Below are 26610 nucleotides of genomic sequence, written 5' to 3' on the forward strand. Positions count from 1 at the left end.
CAACCTCCGCCTCCTGGGTTCAAGCGATTCTCCTGCCTCAGCCTCCCAAGTAGCTGAGATTACAGGCATGTGCCACCACACCCGGCTAAATTTGTATTTTTAGTAGAGATGGGGTTTCACCATGTTGGTCAGACTGGTCTCACACTCCTGACCTCAGGTGATCCACCCACCTCATCTTCCTGAAGTGCTGGGATTACAGGCGTGAGCCAACATGCCCGGCTTCCCTTTGCATTTTATACTACATGCATGTATTGCTTGTTTAAAAAAATTTCAAGTGCATGTAGACACAAAATATTTATCTACATGTTTTGTAGAAACTGAAAAAATAAGAAAAAATGTGTCAGGTTTTAGGGTGGGAGTAATTTTACTTCAGTTTTCATGAGCATCTTGGTCCTTGTGATTTTCTACTTGCCCTTTCTCTTAGGAACCCTTAAGTCAGGGAGCAGACATGTGCCAGCTAGGAGGCCTTGGTGGATGGCCAGGTCTAAGCAGCTGAAGGCCAACCCTGACTCTCACTCTCTCCTTGTATCTTGTGGTACATGCACCTGTGCAGTGAATGTCGCCAGTTCCAGGAAATAAATAAGGAGTGACACACATGGCTCATTTTCCCCTCTCCTGCTCCCTCCCCCATGATCCAGTAAACATTACAGGCATGGTGTTCCTGCAGACATGTCAGATCCTTCCTTCTAAATATAAATGCAGAGACACTAAAAATAACATGTTAAAGGTGAGTTTTGTTGGTTCCTGAAATGTCAGCACACCAAGTGTATAAACTTATTTCTCGAGGAGCCAAGAAGGAACAGGTAGCTATGCACTTATAACTGAGCTTTTGCAAATGCAAAGAGAAACTGAAGCTTGCTGGAGAGCTGCCATATCTTGATTATTTAAGTTGTGCTAAAAGCAGGACAGCAGGGAACTAGTTCTTCCATTGTCTAATAGATTTGTATTGGGGTTCTTAAGCACGTGTAGTCCACAGGAATGGAATTGAAGCTTGATGAGCCTACTTCAGCAAACCATGGCTGAGAGAATGCAACGATGAATTGGTCAAACATCAGCCAATGAGCTAAGCATTTGAACAGTATGGAGTTCATAGAATCACAAGTCAACCAAGAGAGAGTTGTGCCTGGCATAGCACCTGGCCCACAGTCTACCATTAATATATGCATGAGCAAATGAATAAAAAAGTATCCCATACTGGCTTCTATTGTTATGAAGGATCTGAAGGCTGATGTTAAATGCTGTAAGAGTTCAGATGAGAAAGGCAAGGCAGAGAGTGAAAGGCAACAAGACTCCTAAACAGATACTTAGAGGTTGGCAGAGTTAGAATTATGGCCAGTATGAGACTCAGGACAGGATCTGCCAATATTCAACCTCACAAGATGCAACAGGTGACAAGAGCAGCTCATAATCCAAGCTTAGGTCACATCAAGGCAAACCTGGAATTCAAGGGCCCACACCTGTAAACAAGGTGAGGCCTTGCCAACACCGTCCCAACTCTCTAGTGGAGAAGAAAGCACACTTAATACAAGCAATGGCAGATACTTAAGAACCCATGTTATATAATCAGTTACCACACAGAAGCCAAATACAAAGAATGTGGCTAGGATACTTCTATGACCTCAATATTACTGTAAGATGCATTTTCTACAGCCACTCCTGCCTCCTCACCCTTCTAAACAAATAACCAAAAGAAAACCAAAATAACCAACCACTGACATTCTCTGAACATACTGTATTTTCATATTCTTTGATGACTTTGTTTATGCCATTTACTTTACCTGTAATGCCTTTCATTTATTCATTTATCATTCAGGAACAAGTTTTCTTATTTGTGAATGACCATTCATTTTCTGACTTGGCGATTTATTAATTGCCACTTATGTCCTTAGTGCTGTGCTAGGTGCTGTGGATATCGTAGGTCCCTGCCCTCATGGGAGAGACAGACAATAAACAAACAGAAATATTTACTTACACATTGTCATAAGCGCTAAAAAGAAAATGACTCAGGGAAAATAACAGATGGCACTGACTGTAGACTATGATTCAGAGAGGCCTCCTGGTTACCTACTCTGTGGAACATTTTCTGACCAGCCCACATACCCATCCCAACTGAATCAATACTTTTCTCTGTGCTCCAAAGTTATAGCTTCTAGTTTTGACTTGACACCTCTCTTTTGTAGTTGTTTATATATCTAAACTTCCGTATACACAGACTATTAGTTCTCTCGATGCAAGGAGGATAAAGAGAAATGCACGTGGAATTTGGAGTCAGAAAAGCCTTAAAATGGATGCCAGTGTTCTGCTTAAACCCAGGGATATTTGGCAAATATTTAATCTGGAAGTAGAGCCTGAGGTGCTAAGACTAGTATGCAAGTAGTTTATTTGGGAAGAGATCCCAAGAAGTGGGAGTGAGGGGTGGGAAGTGGAACGGGGAAGGAGGAGGAGGCAGTCCAGGGATGCACCATGGAGCTGGTCACCGCTGCAGACAGAGGGGCCACTGGCCTTGGAAGGAGACATGTGAAATGGGTCTCAGATGACAGAGGGAAACATTGATAGATTGGCCCATCCTCCACTGATTAAGGGAGGCCATGTGGGCATGACTGCCCTCCATTTCTAATTTGTGCGAGATATGAGTGTCCAGTGGATGCAACAAGTCCCTACATGAAGTATCAGGGACACCTCCAGGCAAGAAGCAGGAGTGTGGACCAGGTCCACACAGTGTCCAGCTGCTCCTGTGTGAAGGTCGGCAGTCCTACAACAAGTCGACGAGGCGTGACTGGAGTAAGAGGCGAGATGAGAGGGTTCAAAATTGAGGTGTCTGAAACCCACATCTACACAACAGAGACAATAATATCTGCCTCAAAGGCATTTGAGAGTTACATGAGATGCTTTATGTGGAAGTGTTCTACAAACTGCAAATTCTAATCTTTATTGCGTTCAAGTGACCTTTGGTTTATACAACTAGAAAAGTACCTGACGCACTATTAAACAAAAAATACATGTGAGTTATGTGAGTAACTAAGTAAGAAGAGTGAAGGAGCAAATACAGAGGTATCCCAAGCTCTTTACCCGAGGGTCCCACCAGTGTAAGATTTACCAAATATATTTCACATGTTCCTGGTCTTGTCCATATTCAGGTAGATTCGAAAGAGGTAAAAAACGGCAGAAGAGATATTTTTAAAGTAGGTCACTTGAAGAATTCATTGAGGCCCTGCCCTTGAAAGGAGAGAGCCAGGAAGGAGAAGGTTTATTTGCCTATGCAATGTAACCCCATTCATGGGCCTAATCGCCTTTGGCTTTTTCCATTGTTTGACAAAATATTTAAACAGTAGTTGGGTGGGAAATCTTTAGAAATCAGAAAATGGAGTTCTCTTGCCTTAAAAGCAGATAAACTGTGATGAAAGTAGAGCAAGGCAAATTACATTCTGTCATAAAGATTCGAACAGGCCTAGCGGGCTGACAGAGTCAACAGCCACCCAGATCAGATTAGCTGGATTGAAGTCAGGCAGCACCAGCCTAGGAAGCGTTCATTTCATTACAAATTACTTCATTTCGGTAAGCCCTTACAGATCCTGTGATAGGCAGGGCCAGGCACGTGCTAGGCCATGGGGCTACAGGAATGGCAAGGGTGACAACCAAGGAGATGAACGGTGAGAACACAGTTACCTCAAGAGAGGCGCACAAGAGTGCTTGCAGAGTGTAGACAGTGGGTGCAAATGAAAGGTGCCTGGGTCTGCTTGCAGGGGAAGAGAAAGAGGGCCAACACAGTTTTCAAAACAACAACAACAACAGATGCTTTACCAAAAGCCCAATGGATAAGTAGACATTAGTTGGATGGAGTGAAGGGGTGGAGGTATTCCAGGCGAGAGAACAGCCTGGGCATTGGTCTAGAGGTGGGAGGAGGCCTGCTGCTTTGGAGGAATCGCAAGAAGGTTAGGGAGCAAGGGGGAGTGAGGGTGCAGGGATACGGTGGAGAGGGGGCTGCAATGGCGGGACCTGACGGGACAGCACCATAAAGAACCTTCCATTTGGACACATGCATTTGAACTTGCCTATGGGAAAAGGCAAGCCACAGAAGGATGTTAAGCAGTGGAGGGATGAGATGATATCGGTGTTCTCTGTCTAGAAGGATACCTCCGGCCATGGGGTATGAGAGAGTGGAAGACTGAGTGGGGCTGGATATATGCAGACGCCGGAGCTCAGCTTGGAAATGACTGTAGTGTTGAGTCCGGGAAGATGGGTAAAGGCCCGTGGCAGTGCAGTAGGGATAAACAGGTGGTGATGGGCTTCCAGCGGGGACCCAACATGCTGGCGACCATTCATTTGGATGTGGAAGATGGAGGAAATGGTCAAAGCTTTTCCTCCTTCATCTTCCACAGCAGGTTTCTGCCTCAGGTGACCGGGTGGAAGGTTGTGCCATTTGCTGAAGAGAAGAAAGGCTCATGGAGAAAGTGAAGCCAAATTGGAAGAATAGAAACATAGTGGGTGGAGACATCTGCTTGCCATGTTTTATTTTTCTTGATTTTGGGACATGGGATCCTTTTGTAATATTTTTCCACATATGATGTGCAACTAGCACATATGATTGTACGGGTCTTTCCCTGCAGAAGGGCATCTGGCCTGGGAGAGAGTAAAGTTGACCTGCAGCCTGTGAGAGGCTCCCTCAGAGTGTACAGCCAGGGCTGTGTCTGCCTGGGAAAGGCGCGCCCATGAGAATGCTTCCCATCGCCTCTCTGCACCTACTTCCCACCCGCCTCTGTGCCCTGGATGGCTGGCCTTCATAGATGACATTGCCCTTTCCTGCACCTGGCTCAGTTCCACCGTGGGAGGTGCCAGCAGGAGAGCAAGGGGAAGAGTGTTTCTTTCTCTCAGCTCCCCTCCTTACTGAGGGCCATTGATTGTCTCTCTCCCTTTCTGAAGGTCACAGCTTTCACAGCTACAGTTCCTGCTTTGCCTGAGTACAGGGCTCTCTCTCCTTGCCCCTCAGGGCCTCCAACTGTTGCTAGCCCCAGAATACCATAGCATACAGTTCCTTGCAGGTTTACCTAAATCCCACCTACGTCTTTGTAAATGGTACCTTCCCCTCACACTTTCCTTCATTATCCACTTTGTGTCATCTGTTCCCAGGACTGATGTTGAATATTTTTCTAATTTATACAAAGCAACATCTTCATTCACTTCTCTATGCACCTGTGTCATCTGGGACCAGGACTGATGTTGAATATTTTTCTAATTTATACAAAGCAACATCTTCATTCACTTCCCTATGCACATGTGAAGCTGTGACTACCATAGGGATGCCTGTTTCTAGTTCTCAGGAAGGTGCTATATTAAGCAAGGGGCCCTCTGGGTTCTGAAACTCAGGTGGCCTTGATTGCTCTGCAAAATGGAAGCCAGATTGGCTTGTCAGTCTCACCCAAAGGTTAAGGTAGAAGGGAAGAGACAGGAGAGTGGGGAAGAGAAAGGTGCTCAGAGTCAGCAGACCCTGAGGAGGGGCACTGTGGATGGTTGGTATCAGATATTGACATCACCCCTGGAGCCTTCACTGGGAACTGGGAATTGACACTTGGGAATGTTTGGGTGCAGGTAAGGCAGGTGTCCCTTCTCCACCAGAATGGACTGCTCCCTTTCTTCAAGTTTCTCAGTTTCTTACCCAACCATCCCCTTCCCCTACCCTGGCTATATATAGCGCTTTCTAATTTTCTTTAATTTAACATGGACTCCGTAGAAGAGAATATTTTCCTTAAACTTTCAGGTTTAACAAGATATTGTGAAAGCCATTGATCTCCACTGTATCATGCTGGAGAAGTAGGGAAATGTCTCTTTGTAAAATGGGTATGTCTGCCAGTTTACACCCAGTTGTTGGCTCATTTTTTTTTCATTCTTTATGCATCTATTATTTATTCATTCATCAAATAGCTATCAAATGCAATCTAAGACTTGATCATTGTATTTATCCGCAGCTAGACCCTCCTACCTCCTTCTTAAGGAAGGGGAAGGAGGCATGCAAGGCACACAGCAATGTGGGCTATTGCTAAGCTAGAACAAGGAAAGGGCAGAAGGAGGAGAGGTGTGGTGGTTCCTATAGATGACCTTTCCCCTCCCTGCAGCCAGGCCTGGGCCAGACGGGTAGGAAGAACCCGGCAGGCTCACACTCTCACTCGGTTTCACACTTGCTTTGTACTCTGATGCTGACGTGGAATGGCTGTGCTGGCAGCCCACGTGTTTCCAGACACTTGACCCAGCTGCCGGTATGAAAGCCTTACCTCCTGGCCAATATGTAGCAAAGGTCAAAGGGGACAAAGATCCTGTGAACTTGTTCCCCACTCCTTTCCGTACTCAGCTGCAAGGAGATGACTCGACTCACCACCAAAGGCAAGAATGAGGGATCTGTCCATTTGTATTCATCTTCCACCCTTTCTAGGCTTGGGATGTGTGGAGCTGTGCTAATGTGGAGTTGTTGAGCTACAGGACAGCATTAAAAGAGGCTCTGACATCTCAAATTTATTGCTTGAATACCTGAAATCCTTATTACAGGAAGTTACACAGCTTCCAAGCAGCATATATAAAATGAACATGGCAGTTTGACGTTCTGGGGAAATCCCAAGTATCACACTCTTTCACCAGAGTGGTAAATTGACAAGGGGCAGTGTTCTGGTGAAATCTTGCTTCTTTTTGCCTACCTTTCTCATGAGTTCTCTAGTTTCCTAAGAGCCGAGAGTGAGCAAATAGGCCCTTTCTCATTTTAGAACATCAGCCCTCTAATTTGCCTACTTTCTTTCTACACCTAGTCATTGGTACTTGTACTGAAGCGGAGGGGTCTCTCCTAACATATTCCTCTGCCCTCCCCATCCCACCGTGATTGAGAGAGAGAGAGAGATTGGAACTTGGGTTAGGATCTACTTCCCAGAATCTTTTATTTTCTTCTTTTTACTTATCTACCTTCCTTTCCTTTTTCTTTTCATTCCATTTCTTTCTCCCCCTTTTATTCAGTAATTTATCCAATTATCCATTCATTATTTTGTACTTGGAACCTGAGCTTAAGAGAGCTGTGCCCTCTTCCTCTCGCTGATTAGGATTTATTTATTTATTTCTGTGGTCTGTGAATGCCAGGATGATGTGTGGCTCAACCTACCTGTGGGTCTGCATATGTGAGTGATGGAACCTCCTAGGAAAGACTCTCTCCATAGAAGGGGAAGTGGAAGCACTTACTAGGTTCCGTTGCACTGGACTTGGACTGGAATGGAGACTGCGGTGGCCTGGCACAGTATGAGGAACAGCACAGTGCCTGTCACTGTGTGCTCTGGCCAAGCTCCCACGGACTTGTGCCTGGAAGCTTGGGTCCTGAGGTGAGGGCATAGGAATTTTTTTAAAAAGTATAAACAAAAATAGCTCTTCACGAAAGCATCCCTAGGTTACAGGAAGCAGCAGGCAACAGCAGCACCAGCCAGCCCCAGAAGCCAGGCTGATGTCAGTGTCCTTGATGCTGTGCAGATGCAGCTGTGGCATGGGTGGTGGCGGCCACCTCCACTGGGCACCAGCATAGACGTGCTGCTCTGTAACGTTGCCTTGGTTTTCAGCAGCAATGGAGACCTCAGTCCCGTAAGCAGAGGCTGGTAAGGAAGAAAGTAGCAGGTGCCGCACATAGCAGCGGGCAATCGTGCTCAGTATTGGTAAGATAATCCTTGGAGAATCCCAGATTTTAGGGGATGAGTTTGATATGAGGATGTGGCTGCAGAACGGATTTTGGTAAATCCAGAGAATGCTGTTTTGTGTCTCTCGCTAAGATTCTGTTTCACTCCAGGCAGAGGAATTTGAGAGACACAGGTTGTTACACATGCCTTAAATCCAATTTACTTCCAAAAAGCATTTGCAGAAGCTTTATAGAAAGCCTCAATATAAAAGGGATAATTTTGGCCGGGCGTGGTGGCTTACGCCTATAATCCCAGCACTTTGGGAGGCCGAGGAGGGTGGATCACAAGGTCAAGAGATCGAGACCATCCTGATCAACATGGTGAAACCCCGTCTCTACTAAAAATACAAAAAATTAGCTGGGCATGGTGGCGCGTGCCTGTAATCCCAGCTACTCAGGAGGCTGAGGCAGGAGAATTGCCTGAACCCAGGAGGCGGAGGTTGTGGTGAGCCGAGATCGCGCCATTGCACTCCAGCCTGGGTAACAAAAGCTAAACTCCGTCTCAAAAAAATAAATAAATAAATAAATAAATAAATAAGTAAATAAAAGGGATAATTTTTTTTAAATTTTGATGAAGTCAAATTCATTATTGTTTTCTCTTGTGGATTAGGCTTTTTTAAAAAATTTATTATACTTTAATTTCTGGGGTACATGTGCAGATCGTGCAGGTTTGTTACATAGGTACACACATGCCATGGTGGTGGTTTGCTGCATCCATTGCCCCGTCATCTACATTAGGTATTTCTCCTAATGCTATCCCTCCCCAATTCCCCTACACCCTGCTATTCCTGCCTAGCCCCCCACCCCCCAGGCCCTGGTGTGTGATGTTACCCTCCCTGTGTCCATGTGTTCTCATTGTTCAACACTCACTTACGAGTGAGAACATGCAGTGTTTGGTTTTCTGTTCTTGTGTCAGTTTGCTGAGATTGATGGTTTCCAGTTTCATCCTTGTCCCTGAAAAGGACATGAATGCATCCTTTTTATGACTGCGTAGTATTCCATGGTGTCTATGTGCCACATTTTCTTTATCCAGTGTATCCTTGATGGGCCTTTGGGTTGGTTCCAAGTCTTTGCTATTGTGGACAGTGCTGCAATAAACATATGTGTGCATGTGTCTTTAAAATAGAATGATTTATTATCCTTTGGGTCTATAACTCAGTAATGGGATTGCTAGGTCAAATGGTATTTCTTTTTCTAAGAGACTAGGATTGCAACCCTTGCTTTTTTTTTCTCTCTCTCTTCATTTGCTTGGTAAATCTTCCTCCATCCAAAAGGGATAACTTTTTTTAAAAAGGAGACAAAAAAACCACAGTCAAGAAATAAAGACTGGAAGGAAGGAAGGAAGAAAAGAAGAGAGGTATTTTAATAGAAAGCCTAGTCAAATAAATGTTTTTGCTTGATTTGGAACCCCGTCTCTTCTGGGCTTAATTCCCAAGAGGACAAACTCTATGCCTAATTAAGACCTGAACAAAAATGAAATTCAGTTATTTAGATGGAGATTCTGTTTTGTTTTCTAAATGTATTACTGTACCAAACAAGAAAATTCTATATATAGTTCTTCATGGTTAGAGAGCTACCTGAAGTCATCATTCCACCATGATTGTCAGAGAGTTGTCCAAGACCATACTCATGAGATCTGATGACTTTATTTGAATACGTTGTTGGAAAATTCTGTTTATTAGTTCTCTGTCCCCAAGGCCACAAACGACCCTAAAATGCAGCTGCCTAGGTGCCAAGCTGGGGATTATACAGATAGCTGAGGGAGCTGGAAGTGTCCTGTACTCGTGATCAGTGCCTGCACCTGTCCTTCTCATTTCACTCTCACAATGATACAGGGAGTTGGGAGGGCAGGTATCACGAGAAACCGTAAGTCGGAAAGTTGTTCGAGACCATACTTAGGTGCAGAGCTGGTGTTAGAATGGAGGCTCCAATTCTCAAATCCCAGCTGCATGAGCTCTTGCCCGAACATAGGTCTAGAATGGTAACTCACTTTGACTTTCTTACAAGCACCAGAAGATTCTGATGTTCACCACATGTGGGACTCTTAACCTCCAACACCATCTGTCTCCACTGAAGACTCAGTGGATCACGGGTGTGGTTTTCCCCATGCAGTTCTCATGATAGTGAGGGAGTTCTCATGAGATCTGATGCTTTTAAAAGTGGCAGTTTTTCCTGAGCTTTCATTCTCTCTCCTGCCACCTTGTGAGGAAGGTGACTGCTTCCCCTTCTACCATGATTGTAAGTTTCCTGAGACCTCTCTAGCCATGCATAACTGTAAGTCCATTAAACCTCTTTCCTTTATAAATTACCCAGTCTCAGGCATTTCTTTATAGCAGTATGAAAACAGAGTAATACATTTAGTAAACTGCCCAGGATGATACAGCAAGGAAACAGGTTAGATGAGGTTGATGAATATCAGGCATCTGATGACTAAAGGTGATTGGAGGATAAGAAGAAGAAGAGGACATGGTGAATTGGGGCATGTATCACAGAAACAGCAGTTCCTTTTGCTTCATCCCTTTAGTTGTTTTATATGCCCAGAGCAAAATGGTCCCATCCAACTGTACTGAGAGAGGGACTGGCACTAGATGGATCACATTGACAACTGTAGCCAGAATTCAGATGTCCCGAGTGGACAGAGCACACCACAGCCCATGCCTGTCTGAGAGGGCCACCCCCTTGCCAACACCTACCTACACTCACACACCCACCCACAGGCACAATAAAGTCCACTCCTCAAGTGGGGACAGTACTGGGAAAATGCCAGCTGACCTGTGGTCTCCTTTGGCTCTTTAGAAATTCAAAACTGCTATAATTAAACATTTCCAAGAATTTCGAAGATCCTCAGAATATTAGAGAAAGCACTTGAAGTTTCCTAAGGTAACAGAACAGAAAATGGTGAGGGGAAGAGAGCACAACAGAGCATTGTAGGCAAGAAAGCAGCACCAATCTGAGGGAAGAAATTGGCTTATGCCTTTGCGAGACTACTGGGAGAGGCCTACTAGGGAGTAGAGAAGAAATACTATTTATTATGTACCATGTATGTGCCTGATTCTGTGCTTTTATATACACCTGCTTTCATTCTCAAATAACTGTAGGTAGGTATTTTAGTTCTATTTTATAGGTAAGAAAACAGGCTTGGACAGGGCAAGTAATTGATCCAAAGTGACCCAGACAGTAAAAAAGAACCAGGACTTGAAACCCAGGTCTTTGAAGGCACAAAAGTCCATGCTCTTCCTATTGCATCCATATGCACGTATATCAGTATGTATCTTAACAAATGCAGCATATAGTAAGTTCCAGGTTCTGTTCTAAGTGCTTTACAAATATTAACCCATTTAATACCCACAACAACCCTAGGAAATAAGTACTATTATTATTTTCAGTTAGCATAAGAGGAAATTAAGGACAAAGAGACTGTGTCACCTGCCAAGATCACATGTCTGGTGGCCAGCCGGCGGCTTGCCTGAGAGCTCATTCTTCCCACTTTTATTCTGTGGGACCTCTCTGTGAGTGGAAGTGCTTATTTCTTGGGTTAGAGCCAAAGCATCTCTCCAGCTTACAATAAATGAAAACGGGGAAAGCAGTAACTAGGAGGCTGGAAGATGCCAGAGGAGACATGTCTACCCAGGATCAAAGCGCGGATCCTTGATAAGTAGCTCAACTCGGCCATCCTTGAAACAGCCTTGGCTGCCTGGCAATGCGTCAACACTTCAAGGCTATCTGACATGGCAAGAAATAATAAATGACTCTCGGGCCCAAGATGACTGCTCGGCCTCAGGGCTGAGGACTGTGTTTGAAGGATCATCCCAGGGCCCCCTGGAGGCCGCAGGCATGAGGCAGATAAGCAGTGGGCTGATGGCCAGGCCTTCCACTCACTGCCCCACTCTCTCTCCTCAGGGAGAGTGCTTAGCAGCCTGGGCCACTGCTTATGTTTGAGAAATGCCAAGGCCTGGTCTAGGGCAGGGGCTTCTCTGTAGCTTCCCAAGGGAGACAAGGCAGGACCGGGCATTTATAATAAAACAGGGGTTCAGAACATGTGGGCCAGAGCTGTCCCATGTGAGCTGGGTCCTCAGCCCCAGGAGGAATGGCTGCTCCTCTCTGCGTGTGTGCTGAGATGAGGAACCACAGGGAGCCGAAGAAAGAGGCTGAAGGAGCCCGGTTACCACAGGTGTCCACATCCTCAGTGTTCCTCTTTTCCTTGTGCTTCTTCTCTCTCACAGACACGCTGAGCCACATATCTCCTTTGCTGATAGGCATTATTATCCCCGTCCTATAGATGAAGGAGTTGTGGCCAAGAGATGTTGAGTGATATGGTTTGGCTGTGTTCCTACCCAAATCTCTTCTTGAATTGTAATCCGAATTGTAATCCAAATTTTAATCCCCCGGTGTTGAGGGAGGAGCCAGATGGGAGGTGATTGGATCATGGGGGCGGTTTCCCCCATGCTGTTCTCGTGTTAGTGAGGGAGTTCTCACGAGATCTGATGCTTTTAAAAGCGGCAGTTTTCTCTGCGTTTTCCTTCTCGCTTCTGCTACCTTGTGAGGAAGGTGGGTGCTTCCCCTTCCACCGTGACTGTGAGTTTCCTGAGGGCTCTTCAGCCATGCAGAACTGTAAGTCAATTAAACCTCTTTCCTCTATAAATTACCCAGTCTCAGGCATTTCTTTATAGCAGCATAAAAACGGACTAATGCATTTGAGTAAATTGCCCAAGAAAATGTAGCAAGGAAACAGGTGTGGAAAGACAGCCAGAAAGGTGAGGAGGGCCAGAGCATGTAGGAATTGATCAGTTTTGTCTTTTTCATAGAGTAAATGAGAGCTGTTGAAGGATTTTAAACAGGGAAGGCAAAGTCAGACTTGCCTTTTAAAGAGGACATTCTAGCTGCTATGTAGAGAATGAATTATATAAGGCGAAATGAGTTTTGAGTCTAATGCTGTGGTCCAGGGGAGAGGCCATGGTGACTCAGGTGGTGGCCATGGAATGAAGTGGGAGGATTCTAGAGATGTTTGCACCTGTTGGCATTTAAGGGGGTTTAGTAAATAAATGCATCACCTTTTCTTCAACTTTTCCAAGGAGATGTGGTCAAAAGTTACACAGTCAAGACAAGGAAAGAATCCCTATGGCCTGCACTTGACTAAAGAACAAATCTTGGTCTTTGATTCGTGACAAAACTCTGTAAGAATTATCAGAAAAGGCTTTGTGCCTTTACAGACTTTTCAGAAATATACTTTAGGCACTGAGCAACTGAAGACTATTGCACAATTTGAAACCCTTGGAAAGAAATTAGGCTGGAAGGTCTGAGTGCCTCAATAGCTTCTTGATCTGCTTTCTGTCTGGCACCCTTATATCAGAGCACTGGGGGCCTTGATCACAGAAGCTGCATGCCTTATGAAGGACAAGATCAACCCCTTCCACAGTCAGGTTTGTGCTTTAATCCCTTTTATTCCCAGCGTTTAACATAATCTATGTCAACATTAACTGGCAGCAAATAGACTTATGAGAAAAGAGTGAGAAACTTAAATGCAGAGTTTGGTTAAGGGTATAGCAAATGGATAACTCAAAAACAAACTGGTGCCAGGTGTTGAAGTCCATATATAGAGCCTTTCTTGGAAGGTAAGAGGGTTGCAGAGTTGTCATGCCAGACCCCTATTGACCCCAGTATAGATGGCACCATGTTTGAGAGGCTGAAGCAGAGACCCAGAGCCAGCAAATGAGACACGGATCTTATTTAGGGGACTTACATATAGAACACTGTCCCGGTGGCAGTGGTCTGGACAAAAGAACCCCTACTCCTTGTAATAAGCATGCAGTTTATATAGTATTTTTACTTAGCACCCTCCCCCTTGCAACTTCTACTTGGTGACCTTCAATTAACCCAAAACAAAGGGTCTTGACCCCCTGTATGGTCTGCATTCCATGGGCTGAACTGAGGGTTTAGATGTTTCTCATAGATAAGAAATGAATCTTTGGGCTGGCCATTTCTGAATTTCTTCACTTGGAAATCCAAACATATGTTCTTTTTAGACCATAGGGTCATTCTCAGGGTATGCTTAAGTTACTGCTGTCAGGTGCATCTGTCGTAAAAGAATAACCGAACCAAACAAGCCCTAATTATATAGAGATTTCTCATTGAGGAGCTGGAAGAACCCAGATGGAGAAGTGGGTGTGACCATAGGCATTTTGTGGCTGAAGGCTGTGGGGTTAGAAGAGAGTGACTCCGTAAATTTGTACACGGATGAGTCATACCCCAGGGACAGGTGCTTAGTTGTCTTTGTTGCTGTCTTTCATGAAGTGAATGAATAAACAAATGAGGCCAGTAGACCTCCATTGGAGGCTTGGTTCAACCACATGCATTCTTGCCTCAAAAACATTACTTGCCCTGTTCACTTGTCTGGAATTCTTCTCCCATAGATCTTCACATGGCTGAATTCCTGAAAAGTCCACCAAGAACTCTCCACCCCATCACCTTCGTTTTCCTTGAAGTATTTATCATTATTCAAAATACTTCTTTTTAATTTACTTATCTATCATTGATTTAATGTTCCTGAGAGAAGAGACTGTTCTGTTTGTGTGAAGCAGTGTTGCGGAGACTATCACAGTGTTTGGCCTAGCAGTTTTATTAAATGAATGGCATAAGTTAATAAATCAGGAAAGTTTTGTAAATATGATGCAAGCATTACCAGTTGGGACATGGGAAATTCAGCAAACCATTCATTGTTTATGGTGAGAACTAATTAGTTAGACTGATTTTGGGGGATCACTTAATTATCTGAGAATTTCTCAGGGATTGAAGCATGTATATATTTATAAAACGAATGTAAGACATATATTAATGTCAGTGAATTAATGTGTACACATAAGTTCACTGGAAAATAAGCTGTATTAGAATAGTTTCTCAGCAATAGTTAAAAAAAAAAAAAAAAGCTTAACATGAATGTTCAACCAAAAGTGTGAAATCAACTGTTACTCCATTTTTAGAAAAATAAATTTCTGCTTCTCCCTGGTTTTTCTAAGTTTCCAAATAACCACTTGAAGTTTGCAGCAAACCGAATAAATGGGGCCTTTGAGTGCACATCATTGTGATATGTCAGTTATAGCTGAGATTCAGATCCAGCCTCCTAAAACACACACACACTCCCACACCCAGCAGGAGGAGTCTTCCAATAAGTCACTACCAGGGGATGAGCCAAACAATGATTGTCGTAAACAGATTACAATCCAAGATATTTTAGGTCCTTTTTCTTTCTCTATTAATGAACCTGTTACACAGGCACAGCCCCAGAGATAGACATGCCAGAGACTTCAGCTGTAGGTTATCAGAGCCAATGTGAGCTTAAACTCATCTAAACTGTCCTCAGCAGAAGCCCAAGTGCATGTAATCCTCATTAAATGCTGTTTGATCAAGACACTGAAGGGACAGACAGGTGCTTTGCATTGGCTGGACTGTGATTCAGGCAAATTCGACTCATTAGGAAGAGGTTGACAAAACCAATACCTCGGCAACCTCCCAACCCCCACCCTTTGCAACTGTACCAAGGTCTTTAAGACATTTTGCACAAAGCAAGACCCAGTGAGGAGATCGTGTCTGAAAAACGGAGTTGCACTGGGTAGGTCTGTGAGTTTGCTCCTTTTTTGAGTGAGTGCTTACACAACACACTTCCAATATTAGAGGATAGGACTCAAGGCTAACACAATAGCAAGGAAACTGAAAAACCTGAGTCTAAACCTTGCCCACCTCCTTGGCTGATCGCTAAACTACACAAGTTGAGGGGTGACCTTGGGAAGCAGGCTAAAAATTAAGGGCTTAAAGCTGAAAGAACTGAACAGGTATCAGCTGTTGCATAGTATAGGGTGAGATAGTTTGAGTCCAGGCAACAAATACAACAACAACAAAATGTGTCCTCAGAAAAACTTAAGAGTGTAGAATTGCTACAAAGTATTACCAAATTGTCCAGTTTTCAACCAAAACTCTTCAGGCCTGCAAATAACAGAGTTTGATCCGTATTCAGGAAGAAAAGTAATACATAGAAACTCACTCAGAGTGGACCCAGATACTGGATTTAGTAGACAAAATTTTAAAACAACTATCATAAATATATGCACAGAATTAAAAGCATGATCTTAATGAGTGGACAGATAGGGAATCTCAACATAGAAATGGAAACTACATAGAAGTAACTATAGGGAAAATGTAAAGTTGAAAAATACAACAACTAATGAAAATTTTCTACATAAGTTTAATAGCTCAGTAACTGGCAAAAGAATCAGTGATCTTTAACACAGGTCAATAAAAAATTATCCAATCTAAATGACAGTAAAAAGAATGAATAAGAATAATAGAGCCTTGGAGACTTACAGAACAATATCACATGGTCCAAAATAGGTGAAATTGGGATCTTAGATGAGATAAAGAAAAGGAAGAAAAAAATATTTAAAGAAATAGATAAAACTCCCCAAATTTGGTGAAAAACATTAACTTCCAGATCCAAGAATGTTAGCAAATCCCAACCAGGATAAATATAAAGTCTACACCTAAGTTAAGTTTCTAAAAGCCAAAGGTAAATACATAATCTTAGGGAAAAAATTCCCACCCAACCCATATATACAGAAGAACAATAATACAACACCTGACATCTCATCAGAAGTACTGGAAGCTGGAAGTCACTGGAAAACATATTCAAAGTGCTGAGGGGAGAATAGGGCCAACCCAGACAGAATTTTATTTTCAAAGAAGCTATACTTTACAAATAAAGACAATATTAGGCAAATATTTTGAACAAAATTAAAATAGAACCTATCAAGATTAGTAAAATTAGTAAAAAGCAGTGCTTAGAGAAATTTATAGCATTAAATGCTATTACAAAAGAGATCTAAAATCAATAACCTATATTTCTACCTTAAAGTAAAAAAAGTCAAAGACAAAAGAAAAATAATAAAAATTAGAATAGAAAACAATGAAACTAAAAGCTAAAAAATGATAGAAAAAATCAGTGATTGGCTGTACAGAAAGAGCAATAAAATTGATAAATATCTAAGTGAGATAACCAAGAAAAAGGAGAAGACACTATTTACCAGTATCACAAATAAAATACATGAAGCTAAAACTAACACATCTAAAGACAGAAATACAAAAATCTAAAAGCAAGAGTTGGAAGCTGCAGTTTTTTTCCAAATTGATCTTCCTGAATGAGTCACGTGAGGACAGCTAGCTGCTTATCCAAGAATACTTATTGGACATACCATCTCACAAGCCCAGTCCAAAACTGCAAGAACCTAACCATAACTCCAAGTTTATAAGTCCTACCTAACAGCTTCTGACACTCACCAATCAGAACCCACCAGCCCGTATAACATACTGCCAGTGCCAATAAGCTTTCTTTCAAAACAACTTGCATAACCGCCTCTTTCCCTGATAAACCCTGACCTTTTCTTTGTTTTCTGGATATATCATCTGATCTCTATGTATGTCCTGGATTGCAATCCTACTTTTTGTATATTATTCCCCCCAAAAAAATCTTGTCACTTAGATCTATTTCTCTCTACTTATGTTGACAAAATCAGTAACAGTAAAATAGCTACAAAATTGGAAATGCTACAACAATCTCATAAATAACTCATGAATCAGACAAAAATCACAAGGAAAATGAGAAAAAAATTCTTGAACGATAAAAACATAGAATATAAAAATCTATGTTCTATAGCTAAAGTAGTGATTTGAGGGAAATTTATAGCTCTAACTACATATATTAGGGAAGAAGGTATCAAAATGAATAAACCTTTGTCTCGAGAAACTAAAAAAGAGAGTGAGTTAAACCCAAAGTACAGTAAATGATAAACCTAAAAATGAAAATAAAACGGAAAAACTATAGAAAAAACAATGAAACTAAAAGCTGGATTTTTTAAAGATGATACAGTTTAGAAACTTCTTCCTAGACTTAATGAGGAAAAAAGAGAAGATATAAATTACCAATTAGGAATGAAAGAGGGATTATTAAAAGGATGATGGGAGATAGTATAAAAATTGTATGCCAAAAAAGTCAACAAGTTTAATAAAGTGCAGGAAAGAAATTTCCAAAACAGATTCAAGAAGAAACGTAAAACCTGAACAGCCTTAAGGTCTAGAGCAGGGTTGGCAAACTTTGTAGAAGGTGAAATATTTTAAGCTTTGCGACTAATATAATCTATCAAATCTGCTATTATAGCATGAAAGCAACCACAGACAATACATGCAGAAATTGACATGACTGCATTCTAGCAACACTTCATTTACAAAAACAGGTGCAAGTCGAATTTAGCCAATGGGCTATATTTTGCCAACTTCTGGTCTAAAATAACTAATAGTTTTTTCTCAAGCTGTTAGCAGCTGATGGATAAGACACAGTGCTAGATAGACCCCCAGTTACTAAGTATGTCAAGCCCTGTTACTAAGTATGGGGTGAGAAAATAATCTTTCCTGTCACTTAAGTGAATGGAGGCTTTTAAAATCTATCCTGCAAGAAGTATATGCATTTGGGCTGTGCTGGGCATTTACTGTTTGAATTGAAAGCAATTCTTTTGATCTCTGGCAAAATTCCTGCTCTCTGTTAGGCTGGAAATTTCTCTTTGCTTTACAAAACAAATAATCACCTCTTTAGTTTATCTTTTATATTAATTTGTATTTTTATATTTTGGCTTTGTCCAGTGTAGTACCCCCCTTTACAAGTAGTTAATCATCTTAATCTTGAAAAGAAAAACATACAAAAATACTAGCTTTGTAATTAGCAACCAAGAGGTGGGAGCAGAGTTACATAAAGGCTAGTAAACATTTAAAAAATGTTGTCTCACCAGAAAACAAAGAAATGTATGTCAAACAATCTAGTTTTTTCTAAAAACTGGTAAATATTTGTAAAAAATTATAATAATCACTGTGTTAAGGAAGAGAGGCATGTACCTGTCCTTTTGGTGGGATGAAAAGTGGTAGAATATTTCTGGAAATTATTTCACTGTATTTAAGAGCCTTGTCTAGGATAGGTCACCAAATGATCCCCCAATGGATAATGTGAGTTCATTTCTTGCACACATAGTAAATACTAGATGGGGACTAGCTGCGGCTGGCTCTGTCATCTTTAATATATGACTTCCAATTTTGCACAAGGCATATTTCCATTCTGACCAGCTGGAAAGGATAGGAGCATGGGAGGTTTTTAGGGCCAATCTAGGAAGCAGCACATATCACTTCTGCTCAAATCGCATTAGCCAAAATTCAGTAACTGACCGTGCCCGATTGTAAGGGAGACTGGAAAACGGCATGTAACTGTGTGCCCAGAAAGAAGAATGTCAATTTTGCTGAGTGGCCAGCCGTAAACTCTTAAAATATATTCATTTTAACTCAGTAATCTAGGGATTTGTTTTAAGGAAATATTCACTCCAGTCTGTGGCAGATCTAGTAGTTGTCCCCCAAAATTCATTTTCCCTTCTTCCTTAGTCATAGAAAGTTATAGTTTTGGTAGTGCATGGCCGTTCAGGGTAAAAAAAAGTCTTTCTCAGCACTTCTTACAAATAGGCATGGCATACAGCTAAGTTCAGGCTAGCAAAATTCATGTGACAGCTTCCAGAAGCTTTTCCATGTGCTACGTGTACTTTCCTTTTATTTTGGACTCTTCCTCTATCCTTCTGTCCGGGATATGGATTTGAAAGCCAGAACTCTAGATGTCATTTTGAGGAAGAAAGTCATAGCCTAGACCTGGGAGAGTAATGAGCTGTACAAAGTCAAGGTCTCTGTAGAAATGAAAGAGCAGAGGCCCCATGCTAGCCCTGGAATGCTCACTTCAAACTTGCAGGAAAGAGAAAAAGAAGTTTTTTTTATCTTCAAGCCAGTTCTCTTAGGTCTCTGCTAAATCTAATCCTAATTTATATAGGCCAGGTATTTTTCTTCCAAGTCTTTAATTTTTTTTTCTTCTTTCCTGTTTGTAGTATAATAATAATTTATTAAAATATACTCATGGGGAAATATTTTTATACAATGAAATGGGAGATTGGAAATGGAAGCTGTCTTCTAAATGTTTCACACAACGTCTCCCTTTGAAGAGTGTGATTTCAATTCACTTTTGTGAAAGATGACTACCTCCTTTTACAAAAAGAGATCACCCTCGGCCAGGTGCAGTGGCTCACACCTGTAATCTCAGCATTTTGGGAGATGTGGATAGGTGGATCACTTCAGGTCAGGAGTTTGAAAACAGCCTGGCCAACATGGTGAAACCACATCTCTACTAAAAATACAAACATTAGCCCAGTGTGGTGGCACATGCCTGTAGTTCCAGCTACTCCAGAGGCTGAAGCAGGAGAATCATTTGAACATGGGAGGCAGAGGTTGCAATGAACCAAGATGGCAATATTGCACTCCAGCCTGGAAAACAGAGTGAAACTCTGTCTCTAATAATAATAATAATAAATTAAAAAAGAAAAATCACCGTAAAGGATTCTTAAGGTGCACAAAAGTAAAAAATTAGAACCCTCCTATTTTTTGTGTGGTAACTATGCAATGTTCTAGTTTGGAAATGGAATTTGTTGTATACAGTTGAACCAATGTCTCTGGACTCCTGTTTGTGATTTGAGATTGTTATTGACATGGTTTTAAGTGATGGGGGGTTAGAAAAGAAAGGAGAGAGAAATACTTTCATCAAGAAATGGATGACTTGCTCTTGTGCAAGGCAGTGTTTGTAGGTGGCTTATTTTACTTGGTGTGCTGAAAAGGAGATAAAAAGAAAAGCGGAGAGTGACGATTTTGTGAGAATTCTGGAGATGAGCATGAGCTATGAATGCCTCTGAAGTGTTGTGAAAGAATGTAATGTGATAAGGCATTAAGGTGAAGCATAAGAAAGATTAGAAGAACATGTTATAGGGTGGGTTCCAGTGATGTGAGCTCAGAGAAAGGAGTTCAGGCAAAGGGAATAAAATGTGCAATTTTCCATCAGAAGGAAGATCTGGACCTTTGTAGTCAGCTGCCCATTAGAGCCTCCACGTGATGCCCTGGAGGTCTGCCACCCACTTGTCTGTGCGTAACCCTTACTCCTGTCCTTTTTACTCCCAAGCAATCATGTCCTGATGATCTCTTCACCTACCTGTCTTCAAGTCACCCACTCCTTTCCATTACACTGACGCTTGTTAATGTCTCCCTTTTAGACCACCATAATCTCTTCTATGAATTTAAATGACTTCATGCTTCATTTTCCCCCACGTTCATTTTTTTCTGCTTTGATTCATTCTCTACATTTCAGCCAGAATCATCATCATTCAAAAATCAGATTGATTAATGGGAGAAAATTCATGCATTTTATTTTCCAGGAAAACTCAAATTATGAGAAAACATTGCCAGCATGTGTTTAAATTCTTAGATTGATGGATGCACCATTATTCCTAATTACCCTTGTATTGAGTTACAATTAATGCTCTACTCTCCGATGCACCAAATCAATATTACAAATATGGTTTTAAGTCTGAATTTTTAGTTTCCTTGTGTTTTGTGCCAGCTGTTAAAGGTTACTGCCTTCTTCTCTTTCATCTTAATTTTTTTGCTCACATTGAAATGCGTTACTCAGATCAGTCCTTGAAAGTCTTTAAAATATATGGCATAAAGTGCACACATTATTCTAGACACATTTCATAGAATTGATTGCAGTTCCCACTGCCCAGTCTTTAATAAAATTGTCACTGTGGCGACTGTTCATCACACCAACTATCCGAAGTGTGTTTATTTACATGAAATTAAGCACATCCTTCCTCTTCCTAGAATTTGTCTGTAACATGAGGTCAGCTGGCTTACTCCTGTGCCATAAACCATCTTTAAACAAACCTCAAACTTCTAAAACCTTAGCCTTATTCACCTGAATAAAGTAATTAGGAATAATGGTAACTCCATCAGTCTAAGCATTTAAATGTATTCCAGCAGTATTTCCTGATTTTGAGTATTTTCTGCACTGAATTGTTTCATTTCAGTCTATCTAGCACTTCCTTTCTCTTTATTTTCTGGACTACTGATTTCTTGACTCATCTCCTATTTATAACATCTTAGACTTGATGCGTCAACCTTTTTGATATGGTTTTCCTCCACAACTGCACCTAGTACTCACACTCTTAGAATTTGTCTGCCCCTGGCCCAGGGGCTGTTCCCAGCACAGACCCTATGAAGCCTGTGATACCTGACAAGTTTTCTTTGGCTCTCATATTTGTGATCTAGGATTCGTTTATATCTAAGATCTTTTTCTGCTTTAAAATTCTTTAATGCCATTATTTTGACAAGTTACCTGAATATGTCTACTGTGTTGACCACTGACTTCTAAGATCTTGAAGAAGATCCTAATTTATTCAATAAATATTTATCAGTTACCAAACCATCCCTTGCATCTTGGTCTGACGGCTCTCCCGCTTTCCCTGGGTCTATCTTCTTTCCTTTGATGCAGGAATTTCCCTGTGTGAATCCTGTAATAAAATCCTTGCCTCTCTACTGTGTTCCATTGATCTGTATACCAATAACATATTGTGTTGGTTACTGTAGCTTTATAGTAAGATTTAAAACCCACTGGTGTAAGTCCTCCTACCATATTCTTCTTTTTCAAAATTATTTTGGCTAATCTAGGTCCTTTGCCTTTGCATACAATTTGTAGTATATGTGAGTTTATTCTTTAAAACTTATATTTTGATTTAGACTGCATAAAATCTATAGATCAATTTAGAGTAAATTAGCTTAACAATATCAAATCTTCTAATCCATGAACACAATATATTCATTTAGGTTTCTTGATTATTCTTGGTAATTTTTTATAGTTTTCAATGTTCATGTCTTGCACATTTTTTGATAACTTTACTCCTAAATACATTATGCTATTGTAGATAAAATTTTAAAATTTCATTTTCCAATTGTTACTTGCTAGTGTATAGAAATACAATAGATTCTTAGATATTTGCCTTGTATTCTGTGATCTTGCTAAATTCACTTATTAGTTCTAGGAGTTTATTAGTAAATTCCTTAGAATTTTCAACATATATTATCATCTGCAAATAGAAACTTTTACTTTTTATTTTTTATCTTTATGTATTTTATTTCCTTTTCTTGGTTTATTACACCGGCTAGGACATCCAATGCAATGTTGACTAAAAGTGGTGAGAGCAGACATCCTTGCCTTACTACTGACTTTGATTAAAAAATAATGAGATACTCAATGCCAAGTATGAATTCAGCTATAGGTTTTTCATTTTTGTTTTTGTAGATACTCCTAATCAGGCTGAGGAAGTTGCCTACCATTCATTCTAAGAAAGGAGTTTTTCATAAATTAGTATATTAATGCTTTATTACCCAGCATATAGTCTATTTTGGTAAAATTGCCATGTAAACTTGAAAATCATGTGTATTTTTCCATTTTTGTACAAACAGTGTCTCACTTTGCCACCCAGGCTAGAGTGCAGTGGCACGATCACAGCTCACTGCAGCTTTAACCTCCCAGTCTCAAATGATCCTCCCCTGTCAGCCTCCCAAGTAGCTGGGACCATAGGTGCGTGCCATCACACTTGACTGACTTTTTATATTTTGTAGAGATGGGGTTTCTCTATGTTGCTTAGGTGGGTCTCAAACTCCTGGGCTCAAAAAAATCCTCCCCTCTTGGTCTCCCAAAGTGTTGGGATTACAGGCTTGAGCCACCATGCCCAGTCCCTTTTTCCATTGTTTTGTGTACTATTCAGTAAATACCAATTAGGCTAAGAAGATTGATAGTGTTGTTCAGACTTTTGCTGAGGGAGGAGTATTAAAATCTCCAACTAACTGTGGAATTTGTCTATTTCTCCTTTTAATTGTCAATTTTTGTTTTGTGTATTTTGAAGTTCTTATATTAGGTAGACACATTTATGATTGTGTTTTCTTCCTAACAAATTATCATTTTCTCATTAAAAATATCTCTTTGGTAATTCTCTGTAACGTAGAAATCTGTTTTATCTGGTATATAACGAATTCAGTCTTTTTATGTTTACTGTTCGCATGGTTTGTCTTTTCCCATTCATTTAGCTTTAGCCTATCTAGGTCTTTGTATTTAAAGTACATCTCTTACATATTACATATAACTTACAAGGTGGAAATTGTCAAAGTGAATAAAAACACATATGTCATGTGTGGGGTTTTTTTGTTTGGTTGGTTTGTTTTTGTTTTTGTTTTTTTGAGAGGGAGTTTTGCTCTTGTTGCCCAGGCTGGAGTGCAATGGCACCGTCTTAGCTCACTGCAACCTCCACCTCCCAGGTTCAAGCGATTCTCCTGCCTCAGGCTCATAAGTAGCTGGGATTACAGGTGCCCACTACCACGCCTGGCTAATTTTTGTAATTTTAGTAGGATGGGGTTTCACCATGTTGGCCAGGCTGGTCTTGAACCCCTGACCTCAAGTAATCCTCCCAAAGTGCTGGAATTACAGGCATGAGCCACCACACCTAGCCTCATGTGTTTTCATGTGACATAACGTGTGATTTATCCATTTTGACAATTTCCACCTCATAATTAAAGTGCTTAGTTCATTATTTAACACTATTGTTGATAAAGTTGGGGCTAATATTTTATTTGCTTTTTTATTCATCTCTGTTCTCCTTCCTATCTTTTTGGATTGTTAGAATAATATTCTAATTCATTTTAATTTTCCTACTGGCTTTTTGCCATACTTCTCTGTTACATTTTTTAATGACTGCTCTAGAAATTACAATATATATCTTTAATTTTTTCACAGTCCACTAATAGCTAATATTGTATCATTTCATATAATACATAGCTTTGAATCTTGAAATCATAGAGGTCTACCTATTCCCCACCTCCAATCCTTTATACCATAGCTATTATAGGCACTACATCTGCATACTTTAAACTCCACAGCATGTTTTTTTATCTTCAAACAGTTATATGTGTAATAACGAAATTATTATTAAGGGGAAGAAAGTATTAATATTTACCCAGATGGTTTCTATTCTGATGTTCTTCATTCCTTTCTTAGAATCTCAGTTTTTATCTGACATCAATTTCCTCCAGCCTGAAGTACTTCCTTTAGGATTTCATGTAATACAGATCTACTTGCAATAAATTATCTTATTTTTATTTTATTTGAAAATATCTTTACATGATCTACAGTCTTGGAGGCTGTTGTCACTGGATGTAGAATTCTAGGCGTACAGTGCTCTTTCGTTGTTTGATTTATTGTTATTTTCTTTCAGACTTTAAAGGTGTTGTTCCACCTTCTTCGGGTCTCCATAATTTCTCATGAATATCAGCTTTGAAATACTCTCAGCCACCTGATTTCTTCCACAAAAAATAATATTTATTATACTCCTTTTACAGAAAAACTAATTGGCTTAACTTTTTTTGCCCAAGAGTTGGTAGAGAAGTAAGGAGAATTTTTTAGTTCTTTCCTCTTTCCCTCTACATAGCTCTGGTCAATAAAAGGTTACTGGGGGTGGCAGGGAAGGTATCTGTTAAACCCAAATGTCTTCAACTTGACCTTGAATTACTAATCAGTGTGCTCCTGGGAAAAAAGGAAAGAAAGAGCCTCCTTTTCTAGCCTCAGGATGTATGTTCTCTGAATGACTCTTGGAACTGAGATGAGAGAGAAGTGTTTACTTTGATGGAAGCTTTTTCTCCCAGGTGTATGGGAAAGCTGGCATTGTATATTGCTGACGTGGGGCTGGAGTTAAGCCTTTAATTATAGGAAGAGTAAAACTTCAAGGGGCTATGCACTCTTTCTGGAAGCAGTCTCCTCTCTATGCCTGGATGAAAACGGAAAGAGGTAGCATGCCCACAGGTCTAAGTGGTACATGCATATGAGAGGAGATGAACTTCTGACCAAACAAAATTAAAATGAAGGAAACAAAACAGACTGCCATTCTGCTCTTTCAAACTTGTCCCTCCCAACCCCCTATAAAAACAGACACTGTTTTTTGACTACATTTGTCTTTGGTCTTATGTAATAGGCTTTTGAAGGGAACGTATGCTGTCCTAGCATGTAAAATGTGCTCCAGGAAGTGTCTAAAAGGCATACAACTCAGTTCCCCTTGGGTGCAATGCTGCTTGAGAAACTGGTGGTACCATGTAGATAGGTTTTGGAGCCAGAGGAACATGAGGTCACATCCTTGCTGTGCAATTTAACAGCTGTGTGACTTTGGGCATGTGCCTCAGATGCACTGCCTGAGATCTTTTGGAAAGGAGGCAGAAAATTAATAATAAACCTTTAATCTCTTTCTTGTCAGTTGCTGTGGCCAAAACTTCAAATACCAGTATCCAGCTTTCCTCTCCCTCTAGACACATAGTTAATATGCATTTCCAACACACCCTTGAATCTGCATGGTGCATGAAACTGTTCTATCCAATTGACAGTGAGTACAAACGATATACAGGCATTCCTTGTTTTGTTTTGCTTCACTTTATTGTACTTCACAGATAGTACCTTTTTACAAATTAAAGTTTTGTGGCAGGCCTATAATGAGCAAATTTTGTGTCTGTTACATTTTGCTAATTCTCACAGTATTTTACACTTGTTCATTATTAGTATATCTGTTGTGGTAATCTATAATCAGTGACCTTTGTCTTTACTATTGTAATTATTTGGGGACACCAGGAACCATGCTGATATGGAATGGTGAACTTAATTAGTAACTGCTGTGTGTGTTCTGACTGCTCCACTGATGGACAGTTCCTCCATCTGTCTCCCACTCCTTGGGCCTCTACTGCCTGAGACACAACAGCATTGAAACTGCCAAATAATAATCCTGTAACAACCTCTAAGTGTTCAAGTGAAAGGAAGAGTCACATGACTCGGGCATTTTTCTGAGTCCCACCAATCACTGAGATCACCACTGTGTGTTTGGTAAAAGTAACACCATAGAGCTGCATGCCTTCTTAGTTTCTCAGTTCTTCAAACCTGC

The sequence above is a fragment of the Aotus nancymaae genome, unplaced genomic scaffold, assembly GCF_030222135.1.
Source record: "Aotus nancymaae isolate 86718 unplaced genomic scaffold, 86718_ANA_hifiasm-v0.15.2.pri h1tg000002l, whole genome shotgun sequence".
NCBI classification, from domain to species: domain Eukaryota; kingdom Metazoa; phylum Chordata; class Mammalia; order Primates; family Aotidae; genus Aotus; species Aotus nancymaae.